Source organism: Capsicum annuum, chromosome 5, assembly GCF_002878395.1.
Source record: "Capsicum annuum cultivar UCD-10X-F1 chromosome 5, UCD10Xv1.1, whole genome shotgun sequence".
NCBI lineage: Eukaryota > Viridiplantae > Streptophyta > Magnoliopsida > Solanales > Solanaceae > Capsicum > Capsicum annuum.
Window position 1 is genome coordinate 84,425,442 of NC_061115.1, and position 20,562 is coordinate 84,446,003.

Below are 20,562 nucleotides of genomic sequence, written 5' to 3' on the forward strand. Positions count from 1 at the left end.
ACATTTTAGGAAAGCTTCCCTTCTTTTATGTTCATATCATGTAATAAAGTTTGAGCTCTGTTAAAACTTCTTCTAACTCATTATGTGCACTTTTATAGAATATCCCTCAGAGAACAAACAAAAGGAGGAGTGGAAATGATAGTGGTGTTGAGAATCAACAATCACCATCACTAGCTCTAGAAAACCCTATGAATGAACAAGTATCTTGTGCCAAATTCAGGGATGATTTTACATCCTTAGACTAGTCCCTGACCACCCAAAATAACCATTTGGATATTGTACCAACCAACCCGATAGTTAATGCAATAGTAGCCAAAGTCCAAGACTTCACTCAGATGAATCCTCTAGTGTTCTTTGGGTTTAAGTCTGAGGAGGATCCACAGGAGTTTGTTGATAAATTTAAAAATTTTATAGAGATGATGGGTGTTATCCAACTAAAAGTGTCAACCTAGCTGCCTATCAACTATAAGGAGTAGATCATACCTGGTATACGCAATAAAAGGAGGATTGCAGACATAGAACCAGTAGAATGGGATGAGTTTCTTGTTGCATTTTTGGATAAGTTCTTCCTACTTAAGCTGAGAGAGGCCAAGGTACAGGAATTCATAAATCAAAAGTTGGATAGAATGTGTAAAGGCATATTCCCTTAAGTTTACTCAGTTAAAAAGGTATGATCTGGCCATGGTTGTTGATTCTAAGGCCCAAATGAGCAAGTTTATGTCTGTTTTTTCTGAGAATGAGGTTAATAAGTGTAGGAATGCTATGTTGTTGAAGGAGATTCTCTAAGCTGATGGTTTATTCTCAACAAATTAAAGAAGACAAAATCAAGGAGAATGAAAGAGAGAGTAAGAGGGTAGGACAAGTAGCTTTAATTTCTGTCAACAAAGGTTGGATGGAAAAATCATTCTCAATTCTACCTAAAATCTTTAACTCCAGCCCTGTGTTCTAATAGTACCTTAATTCCCAAGTTCAATCAAGATAATTGAAGTAGAGCACCAGGCTCTAAGTCCCAGGGTAGTGTGAGTAGTATTTGTACCAACCTGTTAGCAAGAAATGCCATAGAAACCATAAGTATGTGTGTATGGATAGTAGTGATGTTTGTTTTAAGTATGGAAAACCAGGCCAGACTGTGGAAATGCCTATTGGCTTCATAGAAATATAGGGATACCCATCAGCAAAGTCAGTCCAACTCTTTAGCAGCTCCAGCAGTCGCTCGACTCAGCAGGTTGCCTCATCTAGTTCAACTGGTGGATAACTCTAGAATAGGTTTTATTCCCTCTAGCTTTAACTGGATCTGGAGGGTTCTCCTAATATAGTCAGTGTTATATACAGGTCTTTCACATTCATTTTTATGCATTATTAGATCTTCGAGCCACACTTTATTTTGTGACTCTGTATATAGAAGTGGACTTTGATGTCAATACAATTTTCTTAGAATCTTTCACAGTATTTACTCTAGTTAGTGGCCTAGTCATAGCTAGATGGTATAAAAAAATTTCCCAACTACATATTTTCAAGAAAGTCACATTAGTTGATCTTGTACAATTAGACATGGTACATTTCGATGTCATTCATTGTATGGATTGACCAAACTCTTGCTATTCCTCTATTGATTGTAGGAAGAGAGTAGTCCAATTCCAGTTTCTAAACAAACCAATTCTAGAGTGAAAGGGTAGTACCTTAGTGCTTATGGGTCAGTTTGCCTCTTAAATTAAGGATAGAAAGCTGATCTCCAAAAGGTGTATCTATCATCTTATTTGATTTAAGTGTTTAAATCCAAATACCTAACTCTTGGTTCTATTTACGTGGTAAATGAGTTTCCAAAAGTGTTCCCAAATGATCTACCCAAAGATTCTCCCAAATGTGAAATTGACTTCAGAATGGATCCCTTTCTAAATAACCAACCTATTTCGATTCTATCCTACAAAATAGCTCTAATTGAGCTTAAAGAGTTGAATAAATAATAGACCAATATCTTAGAAAAAGGTTTTATTTAGCCCAACTTCTCTCATCGTGTGCTCCAAATTTTTTTGTATGCAAAAAAGATGATTCTCGCAGAATGTGCATTGACTACTATCAGTTGAATAAGGTCACTATCAAAAATAAGTATCCCACTTTCAAATTTGATTACTTTTTCGACCAACTTTAGGGTGAAATTTTTTTCTCTAGGATACACCTCAGATCAGGCTATCATCAACTCAGAGTCAGAGAACATGACACTCCGAAGACAACCTTCAGAACTCAGTGAGGTCACTTTGAATTTGTTATTATGTCTTTTGTACTAATGAATACTCCTGCAATTTTTATGGACTTGATAAAAAAGGTTTTTAAGTAGTATTTAGACATGTTTGTCTTTGTATTTATAGATTACATCCTCATTTATTTTTAGAATATGGATGAACACACAGATAATTCGAAGCTTGTCTTATAGACTCTTATAAATCATCACTAATTCACAAAATTCAGCAAGTGTAAATTCTAGTTGAAATCAGTAACATTCCTTAATCATATTATTTCTAGTGAAGGCATTTGGGTTGATCCTTAAAAGACAGAAGCAATGAGAAACTGGCCTAGACCTATCTCTCCAGTAGATGTTAGGAGTATCTTTGGGTTATTCAATTATTACAGATGGTTTGTTGAAGGATTATCCTTTATTGCTTATCCCATAACTAGGTCAACTCAAAAGGAAGTTGAATTTTAGTGGTCTGATTTTTGTGAGAGTACTTTTCAGGATTTGAACACTTGACACACCACCGCTTCTGTTTTAACTTTTCCTAAGGGCTCTGATGGTTTTTTAGTCTACTATGATACTTTTATGATTGGACTTGGTTGTGTGCTGGTAAAGCAAGGAAAGGTTAGCATATGACTCTAGACAACTCAAGCATCATGAGATAAACTACTTGACTCATGATCTTGAGTTGGAAACAAATGTTTTTTCCTTAAATATTTGGAGGCATTAACTCTATGGGGTTCATGTTGATGCGTTCACCGATCATAAGAGTCTTTTGTATGTGTTCAATCAAAAAAATCTAAAACTCTATAAGAGAAAATGTCTAGAGTTATTGAAAGGGTATAAAATATATGTATTTTGTACCATTCGGGTAAATATAATATGGTGGCCGACACTCTTAACAAATTATCTATGGGAAGTGTTGCTCATGTAGAGTATGAGAAAAAAGTTCTAGCTTGAAAGGTTCATAGCTTGTCTAGACTGGAGATCAATTGGTAGATTTAGCCGAATGTAGCATTTTGCTCCAAAATAGTTCAGTATCCTCTTTGGTAGTCGAGGTTAAAGAAAGGAAAAATAATGATCCTATTTGGATTATATTGAAAGCAATAGTCCAAAGTTATAAGATTGAGGGTTTCTATCGAGTGATAGATGGTGTTCTTTGCTAACAAGACAGACTATGTGTTCTTGATGTAAATGACTTGAGATAGCAGATGCTAGCAAAGGATCATGGTTCTTAGTGTTCTATTCACCCATGAGCCACTAAGATGTAACATTATTTATAGGAAGTTTATTAATGGAATGATGTAAATAAGGATATAATGGAATTTATGACTAAGTGTCCAAATTGCCAGCAGGTTAAGGCTGAGCACCTAAGACCTGGTGGCATGCTTCATGAAATTAATATTCCTACTTAGAATTGAGACATAGTGAATATAGAATTCATCACTGGATTTCCTCACACTTGTCAACAACATGAATCTATTTGGGTTATCATGGATCGAATGACTAAGTCACCCCATTTTATGCTTTTCAACACTTTAGATTTAATTGAGGACTATGCTAAAATCTAACTTATGGGGATAACAAAATTGCACGGGGTACCTTTAACAATCATTTTAGATAGATGCACTCAATTTACTTTTTATTTTTAGAAGGCATTTTATAAGGGTCTTGGTACCCAAGTTCATCTTAGTATAACCTTTCACCTATAGATAGATGGTTAGGAAGAAAGGACCATTCAGACTGTAGAGGACATATTTAGAGCTTGCATGCTCAATTTTAATGGTAGTTGGGATGATCATATTTCTTCGATTGATTTTTCTTATAATAACAACTTTTACTACAATATCTATATGGCCTCATTTGAGGCACTTTATGAAAGGAGGTGTAGATATGCTATTGGCCGGTTTGAGGTTATTGAAGCATATTAATAGTGCAATACTTAGTCTATACGGCTATGGAGAAAGTTCAACTAATTAGAGAAATCTTGAAAATGGATCCGATCCATCAGAAGTACTATGTAGATGTGAGAAGAAGGGATCTGAAGTTTGATGTTGGTGATTTTTTCTTCTTAGATGCTTCACCTATGAAGGGGGTAAAATGATTTGGGAAGCAATGAAAGCTCAGTCCCCGTTTTATTGATCTTTATGAGATTGTAGGTTATTTTGACAAAGTACCTATGAACCATGACTCAAGTTTCTGTAGAATTAAACATCAATTTTTAATAGTATGATAATGAATTTGGCCATGGACTAAGGCCACAAGAACCTCATATTCCTTAACTAAGCCAAACCACCCTTATTAATTGATTCCTTAAGAAATAATTAGATTTAAATGAACATAACTTCAAGATTTTTATGTATTTTTAAGATCCAGACCCACCAAATGATATATAGTTTAATTTTTTTTTCAAGAGCATCTAGTTTTACCTCAATAAGAAACAAGGGTGAAAAGTTACAGCCTTTTTAGTAAAGCACATTCCTGCAGTAAGATATCTTGAGTCAAACCACGAGCGTGGTTACATTTTATGATCATACAATGGTATCATCTAATCGAAAAAACCCCAACATCTTAAATTTCAAGTGTATTTTTATACAACAAGAGGGAACCACGATCGTTCTTTAAAACCATGATCCTAGGCATGATCATGAGTCCTATAGATGCTACTGGTTGAACCTTCAAATCTATGAACCAAGTTATGATCGTAGGTAGATCCCACAATCATACCAAGGCTCATATAATCATGTTTGAATAGCACTCATATAGATCCCAACTATGATTACAAAACACAATCATAGGTTGGTTTCACATTCGTCTTAATATCCCGGACATCTCTCTCCATAAATTTTAATTACGAATTTTAAAGGGATATATAGATCTTTTCCCACTCTATTAACATAAAAAATATGCCATTTAGGATATTTCAAGCCTTATGATTAAGGTTAATATTACTCTAAGTCCTGATTATTCAGAAAAACATCAGACACTTAGTTTCAAATAGAGAAAAGGGGCTATTTCTTTTCCTAAGGCAGAGCTAGGGTTCATTTTATTTAGAATACGAATTCCAAAGAATTATTCATAGATTCTAACTTTAGGTATGTGATATTTTATCAATGGATCCCCTTTAACTCATTGAGTCCCAAATTTAACCCAATTCTCCAGTTTAGGTCGTTCTTCACAATTTAAGGTTCATGACTATTGACAAATTCATTGATATCTCAGTCCCTTTGTGTCATTGAGTTATAATCCCCATTTATCATGAATTCTAGTATTATTACATAACCATGATCACAAACCTAGTTATATTGTGAAATCCATGATTGTTGGACTTAAGTCATTAAATTCTTTAAATTTATTAAATTTACGAAATTGGCATAATAGTTGTATTTTTTTAAATATGGTGAGTTATGAAAACCCGATATCGATAGTTTAATGCAAATACTTTTGGATACTATATCCTAAGTTCACATACTTTATATTTTTTCAAATAATGTATTTATTTTCAGACTACGGATGATTATTAACATTGAACATTGTAGTTATTGGTGTCATTTAGTTGGGAGTAGTACTTAGCATCGGCCATATGCAGGGATGAAGGATCATCTGCCATTTAGGATGAGACCTTTAGTAGAAGTCTCTAAGTCCCAAAAAAATAGCTCCACCATAGATTTTAAGGGGTCACCCATCAGACTAGGCTTGACCTTTTGTCCTTTTAGAAATCAACTTAATGGATCCACGCCAGTCAGTGTTTGTACCCTTGATAAGATACTGAACACCCTTCTAGCTGGGGTTATAGGACAGACCCTAGTTAGCTTAGATTGGGTTATGTTGATTATTAGTAGCTCCTATAATCTACAGTTTATAGTTGCAGTTTAAATCTTTGCATGACCTTGTATTCAGTTATCTAGTTTATTATTCAACAAATGCTTATTACTTGGTTTGCATTAGTTTACCATGTTATATTTATCATGTCTTATTATATTAGTTATTTCCTATCTCACATACTCAGTACATTTAAATTACTGATTGCATACTTTTTTGTGCTATATTGTCTCATAATATAGATTACATCTCTCAACATTCAGATCGCATCAGTACGACCTCCACCACTGTAATGACCCTTTAGGTTATTTACATATTTCCACTTATTTTCATTGTTAGAGATTTCTTATAGCTTAATCAAGTCATTTATGACTTGCTAGGACTGATAGTTTAGATACTTGGCAGTTCATTTGCTTTTTAGAGATAATTTCCTATTTTGAAACCTTTTCTGGTTCAAACTGGCTACCAGGCAAAAACTTTAGTCAAATGAACTTATATACTAATTCTAACTATTCCAGCAGCTCCAAAATATTGATTTTAGGCTAGGTGGACACTTTGTTTGGGTCTTGAGACATCAAGTTTATTTCAAATTTGGGTATGGTTAGAAAGTTAAGAAAATGAAATATGGGTATGGGATCCATTTTTATTTGAAATTACCTTGAATGTAAATTTTGAAAGCTCTATAAAGTCCAAAATATCAAATTTGGTATGGTATCCTAGTTCGCCTGTATATACGGGATTTGAATTCTGGATGATTCAAAATCTCAGTTGTATCTGGTGCAATTGCCAATAGCAATCCAGGGGTCACCATTACAAAACCCTTGGTAGGCACTAAGTGCTGCGATCGTGATGCTATGTCATGATATAGAGTCACATTGGCAGCCACCATATATAGCGATCGCGAGGGTCAGGTCGCAATTGCAATACCCAGACACTTGGGAAAAGAATAAAAAGCCCCTTTTAACTCATTTCCCCATTCCACATCCATTCTCAAGAGTATAAAACCCTTAATATTAGGGAAATCTTAGGATGAACTCTTATGGGTGATTTGGGAGCTTGGGTAATGATTATTTTATGATTTTCCTAGGAATCATGAGGTAATATTTCTTCTCATTCGTGGTGGATTTTCTAATTTCTCGTTTAAAATCCCAAAAACTTGATAAGTTGATTGTTAGCACTGATGTAGCTTAGATTTTACCTATTTTTAGGGTAATTATCCCTTGAGTATAAGAGAATGTTGGGTTGGTTTTAAAAATTTGATTTTCATAAATGGGACCCACATGGAATTTTTGAGTATTTTTAAACCCAAAGAACAATGGTGCAATATGGGTATCATTGTTCTCGTATTGATAAGTATAATGTGACTTTGATAGAATGACATCTTGTCAAAGCTTCTCAGAAGGGAAAGTCGATGATTTAGCATATTCTTTGAGATTTTTATGATATCCAGGTAGGCTAGCATTTCCCCTTCTTAGATTGAGCTGGTTCATAGTATTTATGATATTATGTTAGATTTGGGATAGTTATTAGGTATTGGTGATAAAAATTGAAATACTTGAGTTAGTTGGACATTTTAGGCTATTTGAAAATTATAAACTAGGCATGACAGGCTTAGTTGCTCGTGTTTAAGGTAAGATCTCTATCTTAGGTTTGTTGAGGCTTGTTTGACATATAAAAATGGATTTAAATATCTTATCTTAGTTTGGGATAGAACTTGACTTAAAATATACTTTGGAGATTTAGAAGTGGGTTCCTTGACCCTCCTTAGGCCATGATTTGTGTTTGTTATTGAAAACCTTTTGTACGTTTGTTGTATGCCTTGAAAATGGTTATTGAGAAACTTTAGAAATTGATGGTTATGATGGATTAGCATTAAGGGTTCGTGCTTAGTGATTATGCTTGCGATCATGCTATTGATTATGCTATGAATTATTCTAGCAATTATGATATGAATTATGCTAGTGATTATGCTATTAATTATGCTAGTGATTAGGCTAATATTTTGTTAGAGGTTATGCTATTGATTATGCTAATGATTATGTTAGGGGCATTCTATTAATCATGCTAGTGGTTATGCAATTGATTACGCTAGTGGATATGCTATTTATAAAGATTATGATGATATAATTTTCAGTAAGAGTCCATATATTAATGATGATATTGATGAAGAATAAACTCGGTTCAAAAATGGAAGATGATATAATATTGCCAATATATATATATATACCCAATTTGAGTTTGGAGGATGATTATGTTATTGATTACATGTTTACCAGTTTGAGTTCGACTATTACTAAGATATTGATGGTATGATATTGATGGATTTGGGGGCATAATAAGTGAGAATAGGGATACTGGCTAAGTCAATAAGTGATAAAATAATTATAATAAGGCATGACATGGATGGGTTCTAGTTGTATCTTGGGAAATGGCAAACGATGGTGGTTTAATTTATGTTCTACTCAATTGTACCCTCCGACTTATGGGTGCCTTTTTTGGGTTATTTACTTTTTCATACATACTTTCTTATGGGTGTCAATTTTGTAGTCATTATTACATGCGTTTGATTCTTCATGATATGCTATTATTCCGGTTATATACTTATTCATGTATCGTGGTGTTGGAGTAAATTCAGGTTTGCTTCCTTAGCTTGACATTGTTATGTTATCTTTTATTTTATCATAGTTGTATCATGATTTATCTTAGTCGGTCGATGATGCCTACTAAGCACCCATGGTTTTGGTACTCATTCTATAATTCTATACCTTTTTAGTGAAGATCTGAGTACTAGTTGCCACCATTAATTCGTCAGTAATTCTGTGTTGGATTTTGGAGATAGGGTGAGCTCTTGGAGTTGGAGTTTCCTATTTCCCCCACCTTATTATGTCTATTCTTTTTTTTCCATAAAAATGTGTTGACTATTTTAGAACTTGAGTTTTATTTAGAGTAGCTCTTATACTTTCCCTACACAGTCGTTGGATGTTTTTCTATGTTATGTCTACCTTTAGACTACTTCTATTGCCTTATTTATAAGTTGCAATTCTGTATTTTTTCCTCTTGTTGGGCATTTCCCACCAAGTTAACCCATTGTGAATAGCTTCAAGTTACAATTTGGCTTACTTACTAGAGGGATAAAGTAGGTTCTATTATAACTCGTAAATTGGGTCATGAAAAATTTGTATCATAGTTTAGGTTTCTTCGGTATAGTTGGTATAAGAGAAAAAGTCTAGTAGAGTTTTGCAAATAAAAAAAATAAAGTTCGTTTCTTATCCTCGAGAGGATATAGGACATTCTTATGAGTTCTTCACTTCCTTTGCTTATTTCTTGCTAAGAGTCTGAGTTAGTTTATAAAACATTCCTTTTATTCACTCTTTCGTAGATAGCTAGGACACGTGCTACCCCTACATAAGATGAGGGTCTCGAGACTCAATCCTAGGGATCATATCACTATTTTTGGATAACCTAGAGGTTGTGTACAACCTTGATATGTGTACCTAGATAGGGGCCTAGACAGAGGGCCGTCTCTAGACCCTATTTCCGCTCTTGAGCCAGTGGTTTTTTTACCGTAGCCAGTAGTGAGCTAGGGACCAGCTCATGCTACCTCGGGGTTTATTTATTCTTTATTTCTCAGAGATGCTTTGGTTCAAATTTTGGGGTTGGTTGGTGGTGCACTGTCTGAAAGTACATATTCTATAAATTATAGTGGTAATGAGGCAGGGACGCATGGGATAAAACCTGTAGCTGCGGCTCCGAAAGATTAGGTCCATGCTATGCCTATTGATGCTCAGCCTATAGTTTCTTAGCCAGTGGTTGTCCATCCTGTTATATCTACGAAGGAGCAGGGGATGTTGGGTAGATTTTTGAGATTGGCTCCACCTAGGTTCTCTACTACACCGAGTGAGGATGCATATGAGTTTTTTATTGCTTGTGAGGATAGGATCCATAATTTGGGCCTAATTAAGACTCGTGGTGTGGATTACACTAAATTTTAGTTGGACTTGTCTTCTCCATAATGTTGGACAGGTCATCTTGATTCTAGGCCAGTTGGATCTTTATTTTTTACATGGGCTCAATTCTCTAAGAGGGAAGTGATAAGAGCCTTTGATTTTAAGGTAGTTTCAGTATGAGTCGTAGTAGCTCCCAGTTCAAAAGTAGTGTGTCTTAGGGTGGGTACCCACTGTGTCAGTCGTATTAACCTCAGAGACAGCCTAGTAGACCTATCCAGGTAGTGCTCTAGATTTCCAACGGAGGTCAGTCTAGTGTCAGTGACCGCCCAAGTTAGGGTAGCGGTCAGTCTTTGAGGGGTTCATCTTTTTTTTATTCTAGTCATGGTGGTTATTTCGGGTCAACAAGATTTTTAAGTTCTAGATAAGCTCATGGGAGATGTTATAGTTGTATGGGTCGTGGTCATTATTCATGAGAGTGCCCTAGTTATGGGGAAATTATTTCTCTAGACTAGTGTTCCCCCTACTAGAGCAGTTCATCCCTCAACTAGATATGGTTCTCATGGTTATAGGGTTGGTCCCCAGGGTACACGTAAAGGTTTCAAGGTAGGTAGGAGAGATGGTCAGTAAGGAGCCCAGCTAGGTAGTGGGCATGGTCAGTTGTATACAGTACCTAGTAGACCTGAGGCTGAATCTTCAGTTGTTGTTGTTATAGATATCATTCTGGTGGGATGTGAATCAACCTTTGATTTATTTGATCTAGGATCCACTTATTCTTATATGTATACTTATTATGCTATATGGCTAGAGTTATCTTGGGATCTATTATCTGTCCCATTATGTCTATATACTCCCGTGGGTGATTCTTTAGTAGTGGATCAAGTGTTCAGATCCTGTGTTCGGACTGTTAGGGATATTGATACTCATGTTGATCTTATTATATTAGACATGGAGGATTTTGATGTGATTCTACGCATAGACTGGTTATCCCGTTATCATGTAGTCATGGATTGTTTTGCCAAAGCAATTACCTTAGCCATTCCCGATGCACCCCCGATTCTGAGGAAGAGAGCTGTTAGAGGTAAGACAATGGGGATTATTTCATATATGTGTGCTAGGAGGATTATTTATAAAGGTTTCTACATGACCCAAACTAGGGCCTAGTTGTGTCGGGTGCCTCAAGCTCAACCAGGACCAGAGACCACCCCCAATACCCTAATGTAACCGCCCTATACCCCATAGCAAATTCTGAATATATATATTTATATATTACTAAACAAAATAAAACAATCATAAATCAAATATAGTCCAACGATGTCAACCCCAATACTAATACCAATTCCAAGGATGACACCACTATCAACACCGCCCATACCAACCCATAGATGTTCCACAAAGCATCTATCCAAAAGTAAACAAATATCTTATCGGGACATTCCCCCAACCATAGCCAAAACCAAAGTTTATGAAATGACCAAAGTCTGTAATGAAATCGATGACATAAAATGGAGCCTTTCGGAGTATGGAACCTTGCCACTTCAATCCATCACATCATGATCCTAAATCCGCTATTGAGTAGGAGCAGTAGAATGGCTGGTTCCTGTATCACGTGGGGATAAAGACATCGAAAGGAGAGTTAGCGGGTGAACGATAGAAAGTACTCAGGATAAGGATAAAATAATGCCAACCTTTAAAACCAAGGAAACAACTATATGCTTTCATCATCATACATATATATATATATATATATAATCTATGTCGGGAAAGGGAACCGGGTTTAGCATACCTTTAAAACCATTAACCTGGGTATGTGTACCATGGGATATATGATCCCAGTGTTACCTCCTGAATGAGCCCTGATATTATAGCCACAAAAAATGGAGATACCATAGGAGTAGGGGATTCTCTTGTACCCTTCGCTCTCTATGATACATATGTACAAGTGTAACTTATGGGAGATTCCTGTGTACCCCATGGGTATAGTATGTGGCCATTATGAACAATCTTTATGTTGGCAAACATGAGTTTCCAGTGTCCGTCTATTGGATCACACCTTCATGGTTAGTTATCACACCCTGTCATCATTGCCTAATTAAATCCATTAGCAAAAAACCAAACCACCAAGTCAATTCTTTATTAACCAAGGCTGTAAGAAGTGGTATCGTCTTACCGACTATTGCTTGTAAGCAATGTCCTTAGCCAACCTTTTAAAATAAGGGATTCCCATATACCCAGAGATTCCATTGTCATTTACTTTACTTGGGGGATTCCCAAGTACCCCACAAGTAGTTCATTATTATGTTTGCTTGGGGGATTCCTAAGTACCCCTCAAGGTTTTCAATTAACCATAACCATGACCACCAAGACCTTACCATTTAATCTTAAAAACAATTTAAAACTATCCGAATCAATTTAGGGTTCCAGTACCACTTTATACTATGCAAAGATTTCAATAAATGTTCAACAATGTAACAAAAAATTTGTCATAGAAATTTTATCAAAAATGTTAAGGGCATATAGTTTCCAAACCTAAATCCAAGTTCCAATTATCCATTCCCATGCAAATACATATTAAAACCACTATTAAAACATGAAAACCCATAATTAAGACATGGGAAAACCATAACTAACCATTTATAACCAAAACCTCCAACTTATAATTCCAAACCCAAAACCCTGCCACAATTATGCCATGAAAACCATCCATTAAATCATTCCCTTAGTTGAAATAATAATGAGGAAGGTGTAACATTTCTTATATTATGAAGAATACGGAGAGAAATCATCCTTGTAAGCCCCATATTGATCTTATTGAAGAAACCCTAACCTTTCATGACCCAAGAGCCTCGAGAGAATTTGAGCGTTTTAAAGAGAGTTTGATTGATTGTAAATAGGTTAATGAAGCATTGCAAATAGGTTAATGAATCCCCAAAAATATTGTTTATGACATGGGGTCTTAAGAGGTTAAGACGAGAAATGTCCAGAATACCCTCAACTTAAATTATACAAATTTCTCGTAGGAAGGATTGACCACACCCCCTCAAATTGTACTCTACCATACGAGTGGTACCCACCACTCATACCCTAGGAATCCTTTGGACTCCAACACTATCCAACATACGACCATCAAAGCCAATTGGTATCCAAGGATATGATAAGTACCCTAGAATCGTACCTTAGGAAGAATAGACTCCTCTAGGTTAGACTTAAGGCATCATATGGTATGCCATCATACTACTAGTACCCTAACATATGAATAGTATGATCCAATAATTCCTTAGATAGAAACAAAAAAACCATACTAATTACCATATGACCAAGACCCCCTAAATCGTACCCTATCATACGACAAGTAACCGTAGTCGTATGATGTCTAGATAGTTTAAAACTCAAGAAGTTTCTAAGGACCAGAACCCAAGGTGTTTCAATTATCCACCACTTTGATCATTCATCCTTAAATGATGGAAAAGGTAGTATAAGAACGATTTATCTCCCAACACCCCATTTTAACTTTTTACCAAGTTAGAAAACAAAACGCAAAGAAATTAACCTTTTCTTTAATCAAAAACCAGAAAACAAAGATATTATGAAGAACACATACCTTAAGCATGAATATCCCATTTGGAAAACAAATACGGATACTTGGACTTCATTTCCTCTTCCGCTTCCCAAGTATCCTCTTCCACCTTATGGTTCCTCCAAAAAACCTTTATTGAGGCCACATCCTTGGTCTACAACTAATGAACCTGATGATCAAAGATCTCATCTGGGATCTCCTTATAGGATAGAGAATCTAAAATACCAGTCTCCTCGATAGGCACCACTTGAGATACATCACCAACACACTTCTTTAACATAGATACATGGAACACCGAATGAATGGAGCTCAAGCTAGAAGGAAACCCTAATTCATTTGCAACATTGCCAACCTTTTTAAAAATGACATAAGGACTAACATACTGAGGAATCAGCTTCTGTTTCTTCCCAAACTGCATCACTCCCTTCTTGGGAGACACTTTTAGGAACACCCTATCCCCAACCTCAAACTCTAAGTCTCTATATCTTATATCCACATAGGACTTTTGATGAATTTGGGCAATCTTAAGTCTATCTTGAATCACCTTCACCTTTACTATAGCCTGATAAACCAAGTTTAGATCAAACAGATCACCAAGCTTAAACCACCCAATAGCAGATCTATATCTCCTACCATACAATGCCTAAAAAAGGGCTATCCCAATGCTAGAGTGGTAATATTATTGTAAGCAAACTCTATAAGAGGTAGATGATCAACCCAAATACCACTATAAAAAACATACACGCATGAATCATATCCTCTAAAATAGTTCTCTCTATATGCCCATCCATTTGTGGATGAAAATTAGTACTCAGGCTAACCTTAATCCCCAACCCTTTATGAAACGACTACCAAAAGTTAGATTAAAAATGCATACCAGGATCAGATATGATAGAAATAGGTACCTGATTGATTTGAGGTGGATTTATTCACTTTAGTGTTGTTATCCACGCTTATTTAGCCTTATTTTGAGGATAACTTGTGTGCCTAGTGTGTTAATGATGATATAATTGAGCATCTAAGTATCCAAGTACTTGATTACAGTGTATAAGGTATAATACAAACACGTTTTTACTTAATTTGATCATTTAGCATTCATATGAGAAAACTAGTGTTACTAGTTTGAGCTAAGTGTTGTTCTAGTTGATGGCGATGGATTCTAATACATATAATGATTTCTAATCTTGGGAGTATTTATATGTCCAATCACCAATATTCACTTATAATAGAACTTCTTTTGTGAGCTAAAATGTGTTATTTTTTTTATTATATTTAAGCTTTAATCGCGTTCCTTATCTAATAGTCATGGTAAGTCTAGAAGGGGCAAAATTTGATGAAATTGGATGCACGAATGAGAAGTTAATGATGAATAAAACAATTTGAGTAATTTTCTTATCATAGGGATACAGGAAGTTGGCTTGGAAAGTATAGAATAAAGCAAGGGAGGATAAGCTCAAGTCAATAAAATCGAGTGGCTTACTGCGATAAGACCGCGTCGTAGAGCTAGATGCGGAATAATAGAACTGTATCATGGTGAAGGGTAATTATTGAGAGGTACAATCCATTAGATCACCGTAATTAGACCACATTGTAGATCTAGATAGATAAAACTTGCCCCACATCGCGGTGAGGTGAAAACTTTGAAAAATCAAGTCCCATTATAAAAGTTACATGTTAAATCAATTGGAAATACCTTGAACGACTTGGAAACTTTGAGGGAGTCTGGAAAAACTTTCATTTAGGGTTTTCATTATTTTACTTTATCTTTTGAATGGATTTTATCATTTATTCAATTATCTTGATTACGATTATCTCCATGAGTGGCTAAAAGACCTATTCTGGGATTATATTTCTTTGAATTGATTTGGTTTTGATTGCGTATCATATTTGGTTGTTTATTTATCCTTTTTATAACTATTTTAAGGATTATCTACCCTTAGGATACATCTAGTGTTGACTTTGTGAGCTCAGAAGGGGAATAAAAAGATAGAATGCGGGAATAAATAAAGGTTCTTATTATTTTATAAAATAAGGAATTAAAATTAGAGACTAGTATAGGGATATACCTAGAAACCTTATTTAGTTCACATATAGGATGATAGCTTCATGCATCTAATTGGATTATTACATCTCCGCCCAATGATGTAGTTGTAATATCTAAGTTAGGTAGATAATTAGAGGTTTGGAGCCATGATCATGTTATAAAACCTACAAATCCTAAAACAAGATAAGTAATTTAAAGAATGAAGTTCATTAGCAGAGTATGATTGTTAACATGGCCTAAGCCCTGGGTTTTCATCCATTGCTTGTCAAAAGTCTTTACTTTTTTGCAATATTTTAGTTTACTTTTAGTTTAAAAACTTTTAAATCACTTTTGGTTTCATTGCACCACTTTAATATCCATAGTTTAACTTGAATAAGATAGTTTTTGATACAATTCTTTGAGGTATCAATATTTGGATTTATTTAAGGATATTATATTACTTGGGGAGACCATGTACACTTGCGTCTGCGCTTGGATGCAATAAGTTTTTGGCGCTATTGCAGGGGATGGTAAATTGGCAAATAATTTTGTTTTAGTTTTGTTTTTAGATTTCTTTAGTGCTTTACTCTTGGTCTTTGGTTTTATTTTGCAAGAAACAGGTTTATAGGCTAGTAAGCTGGCAAGGGATAGAGAATTGGTTGAACCAAGCCCTGAACTCGAGTAATACTTTCATCGATTGAGGAGAAAAGCAATCTTTCTCCCTTATATTTCACAAATTCATTAGGATCAAGATAATCCTACTCTAATGGATGAAGTCAACCAGCCCACAGGATAGTTCACAAAGTGGCAATCCCACTTTCGATGAATTTAACCTTCTTTTTTCGAAATTGATTGCTGGAGTTAACTTTGAGCCAAAACAGAACATGGTTGAGCTTTTTATCAGTAGTGGATAGTTTGTGGTACTTTCATATGAAATCTACAAGTCCATTTATGGAAATTTCTAGAGATTAGTGACACGTTCATTCCTATAGGTGTGTTAACTGATTATGTTAGGCAGACACTATTCCTCTTTTCACTATTAGGGTAAGCAAAGAAGTGGTTGAACACTGAAACGAAAAGTTCAATCACAACATGGGATAACTTATTATGAAAATTCCTCATCTAATTTTTTCCATCGGGCAAGATTGCGAGACTGCATAGTGAGATTGTGTGCTTCAATTAGAAGTCAGATAAGAATTTATATCATGCATGGGAGAGGTTTAAAGCTCTTCTTTAGAACTGTCCACATCATCAATAGTGTAATGAGGTACTAGCTCACACTTTTGTTAAGTCTCTTGACCAAAACACAAAAAACTTGTTAGGTTTAGCTGCAGGTGGTCATGCTTTGGAATTGACATATGATGAGCTATATATCTTATTAAATCAGATTTTGCAAGGAAATCCTGAATGGCATTCTAACTCAAAAAATTCAACAAAAAAGGTTGTAGGAGTGTTGGTAGTGGATCAATTTACAACCATATCCTCTCAGATTAGTTCATTATAAAATCAACTAACCGCTAGGTTCAACAACATGATATTAGGCGTTACACAGCCTGCAAAAATGGTTAATTCAATTCAGTAGACAAGTAATTGGTGCGTGGTTTGTGGAAATAATGTCCATTTTGCAAATATGTGTGCTGATAATCCTGAGTCAGTTATGTTTATGGGAAATGTTCAAAGGCCTAATTATGGGAATACCTACAATCTAAAGCAGCAGAATCAGCCACCAAATCAGTAATGGAATGCCCAACAACAACAGTTCAGCAACCACAAGCTCAAGTAAATTAGGCCACTAGCAATATGGAAGAGATGCTGAAACAAATCTTAGTTGCTTAGGAATAAATTATAGTAGATATAAAGAGCCAACAAATAGCTACAAAGAGTTTGGAGTTGCAGATAGATTAGATAGCAGTAGCATAGAATACCGGGCCTCAAGGTGGTCTGCCAAGTGATACAGAAAATCCTAAACAAGTTATGGCAATCACTTTGAGGAGTGGTAAGGATCTCAATAAAGAACCTCCAAAGAAAACTAATAAGGTCGATGCTGATTTGGTTCCTAAACAGGTAGATGATAGAGTTTTTGAAAATTCGAGGAAGTCTAAGTAATCGAAAACAAAATTTGATAAATAGGTGAAGGAGAGACCACTTTTACCTTTCCCACAGAAGTATATAAAGGCAAAGGATGAAGTATGCTTAAAAAAGTTCTTTGACACATTCAGATAGCCTCATATTAACCTTTCCCTTTTAGATGTTTTACAGGGAATGCCCAGGTACGCTAAGTACTTGAAGGATGTGGTCAATAACAAAGTTAAGCTACAGGATGTTGAGACAGTAGCACTTAATGAAGAGTGTAACTCTGTGGTGATGCAAAAGATTCCCAAAATGCTCAAAGACCCTGGGAAGTTCACTCTCCCCATTCAAATTAGGAATATTAAGGTGGTCCATATTCTTAGTAACTTAGGGGCTAACATCAATTTGATGCCCCTTTCTTTATTCAGCACTTTAGGATTCGGGAAGCCAAGATCGAGATTTGTGTTACTGCAACCGGCAAACAGAACCATAGCCCAACCTAAAGGAGTCATAGAGGATGTTCTCATTAAGGTTGGTAAGTTTATTATTCTTGCTGACTATATTTTTTTAGATTTTCAAGCAGATGAAAAAGTACCAGTCATCTTGGGATGTCCATTCATGGCGACCGGTGGAGCATTGATAGATGTAAGAGAGGGTACACTCACTTTGAGGATAGAGGATAAAAAAAAGGTTTTAAAAGTGCACAAATCGCTCGACACACTATCCGACTACAAATATTTATGCATGATTACAATAATTGAAGGGAATATGTGTGGGGTGGTGGATTCTATTCTATAAAAGGCCTCTTCAGATTTTCTCATTGAGTGTCCTAAGCCACCAATAACCAAGACTAAAATGATACAAATTATGAGAATGAAAAGGCTGTTGTTGAGAGAGCTATTTACCTTGAGAGTTCACACTCAAGAGGTCATAAATGAATAAGAAGATGGCATCCGAGTATGAGGAAGATAATGAAGGAAAATGGATTAGTTGATGTGGGTCATTCCACGACACTAAATCAAGCGCTGCTTGCGAGGCAACCCAAGTTAAGATATGTTTCATTTTCAATATTTTTAATTTTTACTTCACTAGTTTTTGTTTTTGTTAAGTCACAGGTTGATGGGAAGTCTGAGTACTGAAAAACCTGAGCTATAGAGCATGGAGAAGACTAAGTGTGAGGTCTTCGGACCCTCTTGATATGTATAGATGCTACTAGCTAGGCCTAGAGGCCTCAGGGAGTATTTCTATCTCTACCTTTTAAGTATACTTTAGGGACAAAGTAGATTCTTAAGTGTAGGGTGGGAAAATTCCCAGTTTTAGAAGTAATTTGAAAATTTTTTGTGTAAGGAATGAGTAAAATATTCTTCTTGGCACTATATTTGAATACATGATGCAAGTGTTTGGTTGCAAAGAGCATGTTGGTTATGTGAATAACTACTTTTTAGACTCATAGGCTCATGATTATGACTCTTATACTTGTTGGCTTAATTTGAATTCATGTGGTTTTTTGGTTAAGAGTCTATGATGATCCCACTTGGGTTGAGCATGTGCCATGTGTGTGTGAGATGTTTGTATATTCCTTGTTGTATATGATATCTAGAACTTGACCTATCCTTGTGCATTATCCTAGTTAAACCCTATAGATCCTTAGCTTATTCTTTGGCAGCTTTATATGTAGCCTAATTCCCTTCTTTGATTGACCTTAATTTGATCCAAAGATCCTAAGTTCTTTAGTGCAAACTTAATCAAGTTAAGAAGTTGAAAATTCAAGTAGTAGAAAGGTGAAATTCAAGCCCCAAAGAGATAGTTATTGGTGTGTAAAAATTGTTGTGTTGTAGTTGGGAGTTAGAGAAATTTGTGCTAAAGAAATTCCCATTTTTAGCCCAATTGTATTATAATGAACCTGTTTTGGCCCTGTTCGACATTATGCACCTCAACTAAGGTAGTTGCTTAAGTTTATAGTGTCTATCATAAGGGTGTATAACATATAATGGGTGTGAATAAGGGTAAAGTTTAATGATTTGTACATAACATACTCTCACTATAGTGTATGTAAATGAGCTTAATGATATGGGACAAAACAAAAGATAGGGGTAAGCAGTGGTGGTGTAAAGTTGGCTGTTAGAGATTGGTCTTTATTGTATAATATGATGTGTTAAAGAGCTTAGGAAAGATAGTCACTATTCTTGGACAAAATAGTTCCCACCCATCTCTTTACCTACATTATAACTATTAAATATCTATTTGATCCTAAGCTTCATCATTCTGATATTAGTGAAGAACTACACTAAGGGCAAGCTTATGGATCATCTAGTGCAACTTGTGAATTCTTTGTGAGAGTGAGCGCAATTCAATTCTTGTACACATTGTATTGTAAATTACATTATTGTGAGTGATTATGGGTAACTCTCTTGCTGTGAGGGAACATGTTTGATGAATATTGGGTGATTTATATGATGTATTTTAGTAATGAATGTGCATGAGTTTTCTAACGTGGTTAGTCAATTTCGGAGTCTAGAACATTTTGGAGTAGTGCTCTGGAACTTTCAATTGTACACATAACATGCTTACTTGCATTCAGTATAGACATAGTAGTACTGGCTTGAGTGTCTTGCATGTAGTAGAAGTGTAGAGTTACCTCAGGTTATAAGGCTTATAGTGAAGAGATGTTTGAGGATGAACAAGGATTTAAGTGTGGGGTGATGATCTAAGGTAGATTTATGCACTTTGGTGATGTTATCCAGGCTTATTTAGCCTTGTTTTGAGGACAACTTGAGTGCTTAATGAGTTAATGATGATATAATTGAGAATCTAAGTGTTAATGTACTTGATTACAATGTTTAAGGTGTATTTCAAACATGTTTGTACTTAATTTGATCATTTGGAGTTCATATGA

The 20,562-nt window shown here is 35.3% G+C and overlaps 1 non-coding gene across 1 annotated transcript; it reads right to left on the reverse strand.

Annotated features, from left to right (window-relative positions):
* Nucleotides 1-16,746: 16,746 nt before the first annotated feature.
* LOC124899127 lies at nucleotides 16,747-16,853 on the reverse strand. Its single transcript, XR_007056265.1, has one exon. It is a non-coding gene; the product is annotated as a small nucleolar RNA R71 (small nucleolar RNA).
* Nucleotides 16,854-20,562: the final 3,709 nt, after the last annotated feature.